The sequence below is a fragment of the Lutra lutra genome, chromosome 1 (genome assembly GCF_902655055.1).
Source record: "Lutra lutra chromosome 1, mLutLut1.2, whole genome shotgun sequence".
In the NCBI taxonomy this organism is placed as follows: Eukaryota; Metazoa; Chordata; class Mammalia; order Carnivora; family Mustelidae; genus Lutra; species Lutra lutra.
The window spans coordinates 156,131,144-156,144,631 of NC_062278.1; the positions used below are offsets into that span (position 1 = coordinate 156,131,144).

At 38.7% G+C, this 13,488-nt stretch overlaps 1 protein-coding gene across 8 annotated transcripts in view; it reads right to left on the reverse strand.

Moving 5' to 3' along the window:
* GOLGA4 (golgin A4) overlaps positions 1–13,488 on the reverse strand; it is a 128,312-nt gene that overhangs the window by 27,032 nt on the left and 87,792 nt on the right. The window lies entirely within an intron of this gene.

Consider the following 13,488-nt stretch of genomic DNA (forward strand, 5'->3'; position numbering starts at 1 on the left):
GTAAAGGCTATTGCCCATTCTACATTTCTTCATTTATCTTAGTAACTGCCATGATTTATTATACAGAGCAATCCAGACCTCTTCTTGCTCTTATAAATCTTGTAATAACCCTTGTGCTAAAAGAACATTTGGAATTGGAATATTGATCAGATTGAGTAATGAAGACAGGACAAGTGTTTGCTGAGTAAGAGACTGAACAGGAAAAACAGCAACAAATGAGTATCTGATTTAACAGATGCTGACTTGACAGAACCAAGAAACATGATCCTCAAAAAACAAATAGAGAGAGGCCCAATGACATAAAATAAGGCAATGAACCGTAAGGACACTTGGAAAATATACTTTGAAATACCACTGGTCATGAAACTTAGACCAACTGAAAAAGAACAAACTCTTTCTGGCAACATAAGCAAAGCAAAGATGTCTAGTAACCAGCCTCCTTAGACATCTCCCCACTGAGGCTCACTTGGAGCCATCTCCCTGCTGAGGCTCACTTGTACCCGGCCTCTATTCCTAAAACACCATCAACCACAAACTCTTATAAATATGTTACTACCCAAAGTCTTGGTTTACAGTTTTCAGTCTAGCATGGAATATCCTGTGTGGATGTCTTGTTACTGTGGTTTAGGCACCTTTGAAAGAATCACCTCTACAGCTACATATTCAACTAGGCCCAGATTTTATATTATTTTATTCTATTCTATTCTATTCTATTCTATTCTATTCTATCCTATTTTCTTTTCTTTCTCTCTCTCTCTTTCTTTCTGATTGATTGACTGATTGATTGGTGAAAGAGCCAGGGGTGGAGGGCAGGGGGCAGAAGGAGAAAGAGAATCTTAAGCAGACTCCATACTGAGCAGGGAGGCAGACATGAGGTTCAATCTCACAATCCTGGGATCATGACCCAAACCAAAATCAAGAGGCAGGGGGCGCCTGGGTGGCTCAGTGGGTTAAGCCGCTGCCTTCGGCTCAGGTCATGATCTCAGGGTCCTGGGATCGAGGCCCGCATCAGGCTCTCTGCTCAGCAGGGAGCCTGCTTCCCTCTCTCTCTCTCTCTCTCTGCCTGCCTCTCCATCTACTTGTGATCTCTCTCTGTCAAATAAATAAATAAAATCTTAAAAAAAAAAAATCAAGAGGCAGATACTTAACCAAACTGAACCACCTGGTGCCCTTGGGCCCAGATTTTAACTGACAGTTAGCTATATCTGGCATTTCCTTTGACAGTTGTAGGATACCATCTAAATCAAGCCTGCTAAGAATTAGGAAAAAAAATCCCTTCTTCATTACTTCTAATTTAAGAAACACTTTTGTAAATTCCTTTGTTGTTCTTCTTGGAGGAGAAAAAAAAAACAGTATTGTTTACTTCAACGTAAAAACAACAAGGAAAACCAGTTAACCTGAATGTTAATGCACATGCATAGAAATCATGTTTGAAAAACTAGTTATTATGCCAAAGCCAAATCACTAAAATACAGTCAATGTCAAAAGAAACCAGTTTTGTATCTAATGTAGCAAGCTACTTCCTCCCAGTGGGACTGCTCTGAGTTGGGACCAGGCTATTACTTAAACTCACTTACATGAATACTCAGCTCTTCCTTTGAGATGTCATCACTCCCTCTTCCCAACTGGATTCTTCCCTGCCCTACCACATGTCACCTCCCTCAAATTTACCAGTGCTTAGTATGTGCCAAGTATATGGCTAGGTCTTCAAGACTCGAGATGAGTAACAAAATCCCTGCCTGCCAGATGCTTACAGTCTAGGGGAAAGGACATACACATTAATATTTCCCTACACACACATGCGTATGTGACAAAAATTCACATTATAAGTGAAGTAATGAATACAGATGAGTACCAAAGAACTTAGGTGCAATTAAGATTTAAAGGGTTCTAAAAAAAACTATATGTTAAAACAATATGATACAGAAAAGAATATTCAAAATGCAAACTTTTGAGTAGAAAAGTGAAAAAGTAGAACACGTTTCATTTTTGTTTCTGTTTAGCAATATCATGAAAGAAACTAATCATTGATTTCTGGTTAAAGGTGGCAATACTTCTGAACTCACCTCCTCCCATGGACACACTGAGTCTAAATATGGAACAATTTCCTCTTAAAAATAAAAAACAAAAAAGCCTGGCTGAGTGACAGCTACACATCAGGCAAATGAGAGAAAAAAACCACAATGAAGTGGGTAGGAAATGCTGACACAACCTTGTCATAAATCCCATCCCCAGCATGACAACCAACAACTGAGAGGAACCTCAAAACCCAGAATTTCTCTCTGAGGACTGAAGGGTTTGAAAGCCACATTGAGCATCCCAACTTTTAAGATATATATACTTGAGAGCAAGCCCCCCAGATATTTAACTTTGAAAGCCAAAAGGTTCACATCTTGAGACCCACAAAACACTAATCAGATCACTAATCTGAGAAGCCACTCTTTTTTTTTTTTAGGATTTTATTTATTTATATGATAAACAGAGATCACAAGTAGGCAGAGAGGCAGGCAGAGAGACAGAAGGGGGAAGCAGGCTCCCTGCTGAGCAGAGAGCCCGATGCGGGGCTCGATCCCAAAACCCTGGGATCATGACCTGAGCTGAAGGCAGAGGCCTTAATCTACTGAGCCACCCAGGCACCCCCTGAGAAGCACTCTTAAAGGGTTCCTGTGCCTGATTCAACCACACCAGGGCCCAGTGAAGAGGTGGCCAACTACATCCAGACTTCAAGTGAAGAAGACTCACCTGCTTCTATTAAAGCATTGGTCTGAAGAGGAGACATCTAATTTAACATACACACCTAGGAGCCTGCCCTCTCTGGGGACGCAGACTGGCGGGTGCCATTTTGCATGCTCCTTTTGACATGTTCCAGAGCACTAGTATCTCCCAGAAGGGAGCTTTTACAGGCATCTGGTGCCCTGATTTTTGCAGCTGCCACCTAGGGGGACAAATCTCCATCTGCTGCCCGGGAACACAGCTATACTGGCTCTGGTGGACAGTGCCCAAGGATCCCATAGGGCTGTAACCAACAGAGGAAAAAGTTCTTAAATAGCTAACCACCCCCAAGGGCACAGCAAGAGACAACAGACACAGGAGTTCAAACTTTGTGTGAAGGAGACCTATTGGTTAATCATCATGACTGGCCTAAGGGGAAGGCGGCTACTTAAACATGCACCTAAATGCAGAATGTAATCCTTTCCTTAAGCCGTCTTTGAGCTCACCCTCTGCCATACTCCAGAGCACCAGTGTCTCCTGGAGGGGAACTTTACCTGTGTTCCGTGTCCTGATTTTTGCCACTTACTGCCCAGGAGACACCCCTTGATCACCTGGCCTTGGTGGCCAAGACAGCTTGCATTCCTGGATCCCACAGGACTATGGCAATTGGAGAGAGGGTTCTTGGCAGACTACCAACCCCTGGAGTACTACATAGACAGTGGATTGAAGTGTAACTTCCCCCCAATCTTTCTGTAAAGGAGGCCTCTTTGCTTGTCTTGGAACTTGGCCTGAGGGGCAGGCTTCAGGTTTGGCACAAATTTTGTGGCCTGTGGAGCTGCTCTCAGGGAACAAAGGCAGTGGATGCCACCATGGTGCTCTCCCTTCCTCTGCCTTGCTCTAGCTTGCCAGTATCACCCAGAAAAGAGCTCACACTTTCATTTGGAACCCTGATTTTTGTGACCACCATTCAAGGTACACCTCCAGATTCCCTGCCTCTGGTGGCCTACAGGGCGTACACTAGCTTGCACAAGGCTATATACGTTTGCATATTTTTAAAATCTGATGCCTGAGGGTCTGGCTTCCAATCAGCATGAATCTAGGTGCTGAGATCCTTCCTTCTGAACTACTGACAGGTAGGTAGCACAACCTCAACTACTGAGAACTATTAAAAACATAATACGCTGCTTGGACAAACATAAAGGTTTAAGAGACAACCAAAAGCTGAGGCAGGGTTGAACAATAAGGCTTATCTCCTACATGAGGCTAATCCTTCAAGACTGAGAGAGGTGGCTGTTGCATCTACTGTATAATCACTTATAAAGCTAGACGGAAGTTAGACAAAAGTAGTAAAAATAATTATGATTACAATAATGAATTAAGGAATACATAAGATAGGGGTGACTGGGTGGCTTAGCCAGTTAAGTGGTTGCCTTCAGCTCAGGTCATGATCCCAGGGTCCTAGGACCGAGCCCCGCATCAGGCTCCCTGCTTAGCGGGAAGCCTGCTTCTCCCTCTCCCACTCCCCCAGCTTGTATTCACTCTCTCACTGTCTCTCTATCAAATAAATAAATCTTTAAAAAAAATATTTAAAATGTCAAGGAGTGATTATAATGTTGAGCTTTACAACGGGATCAAACTTAAACTGTTATCAACTTAAAATAGACTGTTATAAGTTGTTCTATGTAAGCCCCATGGTAACCACAAAGCAAAAACTATAATAAATACACAAAAGATAAAGATAAGCACACCACCAAAGAATATCATCAAAATATAAAGAAAACAGAGAAAAAAGAATCGAACAGAAAGGAACTACAAAAACAGCCAGAAAACAATGAACAAAATGGCAACAAGCACATATTTATCAGTAACTACTTTAAATGTAAATGGACTAAATTTTCCAATCAAGAGATTCAGAATGGCTAAATAAGTTAAAAACAATACCCATATATATGCCACCTGCAAGAGACTCATTTAGATGTAAGGACACACACTGCAAGTAAAAGGATGAAAAAAGATATTCCATGCAAATGGAAACAAACAAACAAAAAAGCCAGGGTAGCAATACTTTTATCAAAGTAAGACTTCAAAACAAAGACAGTAAAATAAGAGACAAAGAAGGATACTACATAATGATAAAGGGGTCAACCCAATAAAAAAAGACAAAACATTTAAAAATATTTATGCACCCAACATACGAGCCCCTAAATACATAAAGTAAATATTAACAGACCTAAAAGGAATAACAGACAGCAATACAATAATAATAGGGGACTCTAAACCCTACTCACATCAATGGATAGATCACCCAGGCAGAAAATCAGTAAGGAAACAATGGCCTTAAATGACATCTTAGACCAAATGAACTTAACAGAAATATACAGAACATTTCATGCAAAGCAACAGAAAACACATTCTTCTCAAGTGCACACAGAATATTTTCCAACATAGATCATATATTAGGCTATAAAACAAGTCTTAATAGAGTTAGGAGACTGAAATCATATCAAGCATCTTTTCCAATGACAACAATATGAAACTAGAAATTAACTACACAAAGAAAACTGGAAGGCACAGATAGCACCAGGAATAGAGTCAACAATACTATAATAGCATTGTATGTTGATAGATAGTAGCTACACTATGGTGGATGTAGCATAACATATAGAGAAGCTGAATCACTATGGTGTATACCTAAAACTAATGTAGCATTGTGTCAACTGTATGCAAACAAAATTTTTAAAAACCTCACCCCTCCCCACACACAAAGAAAACTGGAGAATTCACAAATATGTGGAGATTAAACAACATGTTACTGAACAACCAATGGGTCAAAACAGAAATCAAAAGAAAAATTTTAAAGATCTGGAGACATATAAAAATGGAAATAGAATATGCTAAAATTTATAGGATGCAGCAAAAGCAGTTCTAAGAGGGAAGTTCATAGCAATAAATGCCTATTTCAAGACATGTGAAAATTCTCAAATAAACAACCTGAGTTTACACATACCAGAAGGAACTAGAAAATGAATGAATGAAGTCCAATGTTAGCAGAAGAAAGGAAGTAACAGATTAGAACTGAAATAAATGATATAAAGATTAAAAACTCAATAGAAAATTGATCAATGAAACTAAGAGCTGGTTCCCTAAAAAGATATACAAAATTGACAAATCTTTATCTAGACTCACTGAGAAATAAATAAAGAGGATTCAAATAAATGATATCAGAAATCAAAAGGAAGTTATAACTGATAGCACAGAAATACAAGAATCATAAGACACTACAATGAAAAACTATTAACAAATCGGAGAACCCAGCAGAAACATTCCTAAAAACATTCAACCTACCAACACTAAATCATGATGAAGTAGAAAATCTGAACAGACCAATTACTGGTAATGAGATTTAATCAGTAATCAAAAACCTCCCAATAAACAAAAGTCCAGGACCAGACAGCTTCACTTTGAATATACTGCACATTCAAAGAAAAATGCCAACCTTTCTTAATTAAACTCTTCCAAAAACAGAAGGAACTATTCCCAACTCCTTTTAAAAGGCCAGCATCACCCTGACACCAAAACCAGACAAAGATACCACACGCATATGCAAAAATAACAGGCCATACTCTAATAAACATAAACAGAAAAATTCTCAACAAGGTATAGCAGACCAAATTCAATAATACATTAAAAGGATCATACGCCATGATCAAATGGGATTTATTTCAGGGATTAAGGATGTTTCAACATTTGTAGGTCAGTCAATGTGATACACACTAACAAAATGAAGGATAGAAATCATATGATTATCTCAATACATGCCAAAAAAGCATTTGACAAAATTCAATAACAATTTATAATAAAAACTCTCAACAAAGTGGGTACAGAGGAACGTAACTCAACAGAGAAAAGGCCAAATATGACAAGCCCACAGCAAACATCATACTTGCTGAAACCTTTTCTTCTAAGATCAGGAACAAGACACGGATGCCCACTCTAACCACTTTTATTCAACATAAAATTGGAAATCCCAGCCAGAGCAATTAGGCAAGAAAAATAAATGAAAGGCATCCAAACTGGGAAGAAGGAAAGAAAGCAGTAAAACAGTCACTATCTGCAGAGTACATATTATATATAGAAAATCCTAAAGACTCCATCAAAAACTTGTTAGAACCAATAAAATAATAAGTTGTAGGATAAAAGGCAATATACAAAAATCTACTGCATTCCTATATACAAATAAATAAACTATCAGAAATTTAAGAAAACAATCCCACTCACAATTGCATCAAAACTAATAAAATACTGGGGCAGGTGCCTGGTGGCTCAGTCGGTTAAGCATCCAACTCTTGGTTTTGGCTCAGGTCATGATCTCAGGGTCATGAAACTGAGCACCCCATCAGGTTCCATGCTCAGTGAGTCTGCCTGGGATTCTCTTTCTCTCTTTCTGGCCCTCCCCCTGTTTGTGCACTCTCTCTCTCAACTGAATAAATAAATCTTTAAAAAATAAAAGAATACATAAGAATAAATTTAACCAAGGAGGTGTAAGACATGTACTCTGAAAACTATGAGACATTGATGAAAGAAATTGAAAAATACATAATAAATGTAAAGAGACTCTGTGCTTATGGACTGGTAGAATTAATACTGTCACATGTCCATCCTACCCAAAGCAATCTACAAATTCAAGATAATCCCTATCAAAATGCCAAGGGCATTTTTCACTGAACTAGACAAATAATTCTAAAATTTGTAAGGAACTGCAAAAGAACCCAAATAACCAAAGCAATCATGAGAAAGAAGAACAAAGCTGGAGGACTCCCTGATTTCAAACTATTTTTGCAAAGGTATAGTAATTAAAACAGTATGGTATTGGTATAAAAACAGACATGAAGATCAATGGAACAGGATAAAGCCCAGAAATAAATCCATGCATATATGGTCAATTATGTTACAACAAAGGAGCCAGGAACATATAATGGGGAAAAGGATAGTCTCTTCATTTAACTGTGCACAGAAAACTGGACAGCCACATACAAAAGAATGAAACTGGACTACCATCACACACCATACACAAATTAACTTAAAATGGGGTGCCTGGGTGGCTCAGTCATTTAAGCATCTGCCTATGATTCAGGTCATGATCCTGGGTCCTGGGATCAAGCCCCACATCACAGAGGGCTCTCTGCTCCACAGGGAGTCTGCTTCTACCTCCCCACTTCCTTTCCCCCTGCTTGTGCTCTCTCTCAAATAAAATTTTTAAAAAATGGATTAAAAATCTGAATGTAAGACGTAAAACCATAAAATTCCTCGAAGAAAACAAAGGCTGTAAGCTCTTTGACAAAGGTGTGGCAATGGTTTTGAATCTGACACCAAAACCTAAATAAACAAGTGGCACTCCAACAAACTAAAAAGCTTCTTGATAGCAAAGGAAACCATTAACAAACTGGAAAGGCAACCTATTAAATGAGAGAAAATATTTGATCTGGTATTTTGATAAGGGCTGATATTTGATAAAGGGCTAATATATAAAAAATTCATACAACTCAACAGCAAAAAGAAAAAAATCGTATTAAAAAATGGGCAGAAGGGGGTGCCTGGGTGGCTCAGTGGGTTAGAGCCTCTGACTTTGGATCGGGTCATGATCCTGGGGTCCTGGGATTGGGCACCACATCTGGCTCTCTGCTCGGCGGGGGGCCTGCTTCCTCCTCTCTCTCTCTGCCTGCCTCCATGCCTGCTTGTGATCTCTGTCTGTCAAACAGATAAATAAAATCTTTAAAAAAAAAAAAATGGGCAGAAGACCTAAATAAACATTTTCCTAAAGACACACAGATGGCCAACAGGTCTATAAAAGGATGCTCTATATCATTACTTACCAGAAAAATGCAAATCAAGAACATAATGAGACAATCTCCTCACAGCTGTTAAAAGGACCATTATTTATAAAAAAACAAAAATTGAAATAATGAGTGCTGATAAAGATGTGGAGAAAAGGGAACCTTTGGCACTGTTCGTGGGAATGTAAACTGGTACAGCCACTATGGAAAACAGTGTGGAAGTTCCTCAAAACATTAAAAATAGAACTACCATATGATCCAGCAATTCCACTTCTGGGTATTTATCCAAAGAAACAACAACACTAACTCAAAAAGATATAGGTACCCAATGTTCACTGTAGCACTATTTATAATAAATAGCCAATATATGGGAACAACTTAAGTGTCCATCAGTAGATGAACGGATAAAGAAATTATCATACACACACACAAATGAATGGATAAAGAAACTGTTACACATATACACAGAAAAATATCATTCAGCCATAAAAAAGAATGAAACTTTGCTATTTGTGACAACATGGATGGATTTCAAGGGCATTACAAATGAATGAAAGAAGTGAGAGAGAAAAACAAACACCGTAATGATCTCACTTATATGTGGAATCTAAAAATAAGTAAGTAAAATTTAAAAATCAAACTCACAGATACAGAGAACAGATTGGTGGCTGCCAGAGGTAGGGCACGGGGAGGTGTGAGAAATGGATGAACTGTTTTTGTTTGGGTTTTATTTACTTAAATAAATTGAATTTTTTTAAAAAGAAAAGAATGGGGCACCTGGGTGGCTTGGTTAAGCATCCAACTCGTGACTTTGGCCCAGGTCATGATTCTCAGGGTCATGGCAGTGAGTACCGTGAGTACCACTCTAAGCACACAGTCTGCTTGAAATTCTCTCTCTCTCTCTCTGCCCCTCCCCCTGCTCATGCACACTCACTCTCTTTCTCAAATAAATAAATAAAATCTTTTAAAAAGAAAAAAGAAGAATGGTTACCTGTGGAGAAAAAAGGGGCAAGATGTAGAATACAGAAAACAGGAATGGGTTTTCATTACAGAACATTCTCTATACTTTTTAATATTATTTTGATCTTTAAATTGTATGAAAAGATTTTATTCAAAGATTGTTTTCTAAATAAAAGTTAAACTGAAATCTTATTTTTTAAAGCCCAAATTTGAGAAATGGTAATAACTTAACTTACTAATTCACAAAGCTTGAGAGAGTGCTCTTTAGGCACACAGAAAAGCATGACCAAAGGTAAAATAGGATGAAGAACAAGCTGAAGTTGAATTCGTCCAGCACCAAATGAACTGGAGGAGGTATCACTGGGACAACGGGAAGCTGAAGGTATTTAAGAGAAGTGGTATGATCACATTCTCATTTCAAGACAGAAAATACCTCTGACAAGAAGAGATGGATACTTTAGGGAAAAAACCAGCAGCAAAGTCATCAGCTGGATAATACAAAAGACCAGAGCAAATAGAAGATTGGCAGTCAGAGAATGGCAATGACAGTCAGACAGTGGCAACAGCAGCTGCGCTGAGAGGAGAGGAACATGCAGTATGACTCAATGAAAACTATGTTCTAAAGAGTCTACTCTATGTTGGCTATTGTGTTGGAGGTATACAATTAAACAAATACAGATGATTTCTCTGCCTAGTAAATCAGGGAAGACAAACAGATTTCAGGCCTAATAGGTGTGGGGATGCATATGTGTGAGGGGCTGAGAAAGACAGAAGGTATGAATCAAGGATGACAAAAGTCACCAGTATCTTCAAATCGGGGAAGTAGTAAGAATGTTACCTAGGACAGTAAAGGCAGGAAAATGAAAATGTCTCTGTGTTCCACTATGCTGCTATTAGCAAATCACAGAATTATTTTAAAGGATGACAAAAACACAACACTCTACAATGTCATCATTCAGACACATCATCTGATAATAGCTTTCCAGAGGGGGAAAATATACCACTGCATAAAACATACAAACCCCACAGGAAACTCAAAGTCTCGAAATTTTTAAATGGGAGAATGGTAGAGAATATCTCAGAATCAAAGGAATATAGCATTTGCTAAGAATTGCTATAGTATCTTTTTTAGTAACACTGGTACCTTTTTTTTTTTTTTTTTTTTTAAGTAGGCTCCATGTCTAGCATGGAGCCCATTGTGGGCTCAAGCTCACGACCCTGAGATCAAAACCTGAGCTGACATGGAGTTGGACACTTAATTGACTGAGCGACCCCGGCACTTTGGTAGTATCTGTACTTTTATTTTTTTTTAAGATTTTTATTTCTTTCTTTATTTGACAGAGAGAGAGAGATCACAAGTAGGCAGAGAGGCAGGCAGAGAGAGAGGGGGAAGCAGGCTCCCCGCTGAGCAGAGAGCCGGATGTGGGGCTCGATCCCAGGACCCTGAGATCATGACCTGAGCTGAAGGCAGAGTCTTAACCCACTGACTGAGCCATCCAGGTGCCCCATATCTGTACCTTTAAAAAGAAATTCTTCGGGGCGCCTGGGTGGCTCAGTGGGTTAAGCCCTTGCCTTCAGCTCAGGTCATGATCTCGGGGTCCTGGGATCGAGCCCCGCGTCAGGCTCTCTGCTCAGCAGGGAGCCTGCTTCCTCCTCTCTCTTCCTGCCTCTCTGCATACTTGTGATTTCTGTCTGTCAAATAAGTAAATAAATAAAAATCTTAAAAAAAAAAAAAAAAAAGAAAAGAAATTCTTCAAGACAGAGTTTTTATTTGGAGTGTTCTGATAGGAACTGCCTATTTATCAAAGTCAGACCTAGACCTGGCAGTTAAAAGTCTGAGCCCACACCATCTAATAGAGTAGCCATAAGCCATCCTAGAACTATGGTTATGAGCACAGTTAGCTAATCCACACTGATACAGGCTACAAACATAAAACCATACCGAAACTTAAAGAAATAATCCATATGTAATTTTTATATTGACCACATAGTGAAATGATAATATTTTGGATATCATGCGTTAACATATTACTATTAAAATTAAGTTCACATACTAAGTCAGAGAAAGACAAATACCAAATGATTTCACTCATATGTGGAATTTAAGAAACAAATGAGCAAAGTGGGGAGGGGGGGAAGGAAAGAGAAAGAAACGAAGAAACAGACTCTTAACTATAGAGAACAAACTGCTGGTTACCAGAGGGGATGGGTGAAATAGGGGATGGGGATGAAGGAGTGCACTATCTGCAATGAGCACTGGTGTTGTAGAGAAGTGTTGAATCACTATATTGTACAACTGAAACTAGTATTACACTGCATGTTAACTAACTGGAATTTGAATAAAAACTTTTTAAAAAATTAAATTCACCTGTCTTTTTCTTTTCTTAATGATACTAGAAAATGTTAAATTACATATATGGCTCAAATTTGTGACCTGTACTCTATTTCTAATGGACAGTGCTGGTCTGAGGTCTGAGGCCTGAGGCCACCCAACTCCTTCCCTCACCCTCCAATTCCTGTCTCCAAGCCAGAAACTTAGAGGATCATTCCTTTAATATCCCTAATATACACCCAATTTTCAAGGAGGAACCATATCACAGGTTAATGTTCTTATCTGCCTCCCTGTTTCCGTACCTGTCTATCTATAGAGGTCTGTCATGACCTTGGAAAGTCTTTTGTCTGCTACTCCACACATCCAGAGAAAGAGAAGTAGTTCACAAGAGGGAACATTCTAGCTGTGGCACAGTTCGTCCCCTGCAAAGGAAGCTCCCTGACTTACTTATCCATGATAAATAACTACTACCTTCCCCAGGTTCCTTTCTTAGAGAGAAGTCTTTATAATTATATGAAGCTAATGAAGGGTCAGTGCTCTCCCACTCACTGTGAAGTTTTAGGTAAATCACTTAACTATGCTGAACTGGCTTTGCCTTTGGCAAAAAAAAAAAAAAAAAGAAAGAAAGAAAGAAAGAGAGAGAGAGACTAAACTAACTTTAATGTATCTTCCAATTCCAACATTCTCTAATCATTTAAGGAATAACGGTTGTTTTAAAGCTCCACACACATACAATCTACGGAAGTATAAGAAAATGTAAGTAAAATTATTCAAACCTTTTCGTAATAAGATCTAAAGCTCAAAAATTATACAAAGGTGGCATTTCTATGCATGTGTCTTATCCTGGAATTCCGGCCTTGTCAATTACATTTATGATAATTATTATTAGACCCTGTTCCTGGCTCAGATTTCTATTGCTGCCATAGTCTGTTGAGGCATGATTCTCTGATTTATGTATTCTTAATCATCAAATGCTTCCTGGCATATAGTGAAATAAGGCTTGGAGTAGCTAAAGAATCTGCATCCCAACATAGCATACTTCACGCTGTTTTACATTTGAAAATTTTCTGGAGTCCAAAATACTCACTGGCATTCACAGCTTATCTTGAGACACACAAAAATGGCAATGGTAATCCACCACTAGTAGAGTAAACAAAAGTTTCACTAAATATAAAAGATTTGGCTGGTGCATTCCATTTTTCCCTGTCTTTTTGTCTTTTAAGAGCAACAAAAACTGTAAAAATTGGGTTGGGATGGAGTAAAGTTAACTGGCCTTCCTGGAAAGAACCCAGCTAGGTGGCCACGTTCAACACATTAACTGTCCCACTGCTTAGACTTCACCCAACCACAAGTTCCCAATTCTTAGTCTGGTTCTCTTACAATTTAGTCTGACAGAGAAAGACGAGAAGAGAATCCATTCTTCCCCTTAGTAACTCACTGTTGCTTCGATACCTGCCAAGTAGACTGAACTGCTGGGGTAGCAGAATCTGATCAGGAAACTATGATCCTGGCAGAAATTAATCAGACTCCTTATAAATATGCATAGAGTGCAAATATTAAATTTGGATAATATTGAGCCAAAACAAAAACCCTCTACATTATAAAAGCAGGAAAATCTGACAGCCCAATCTTTGGCACCACCATGAAATC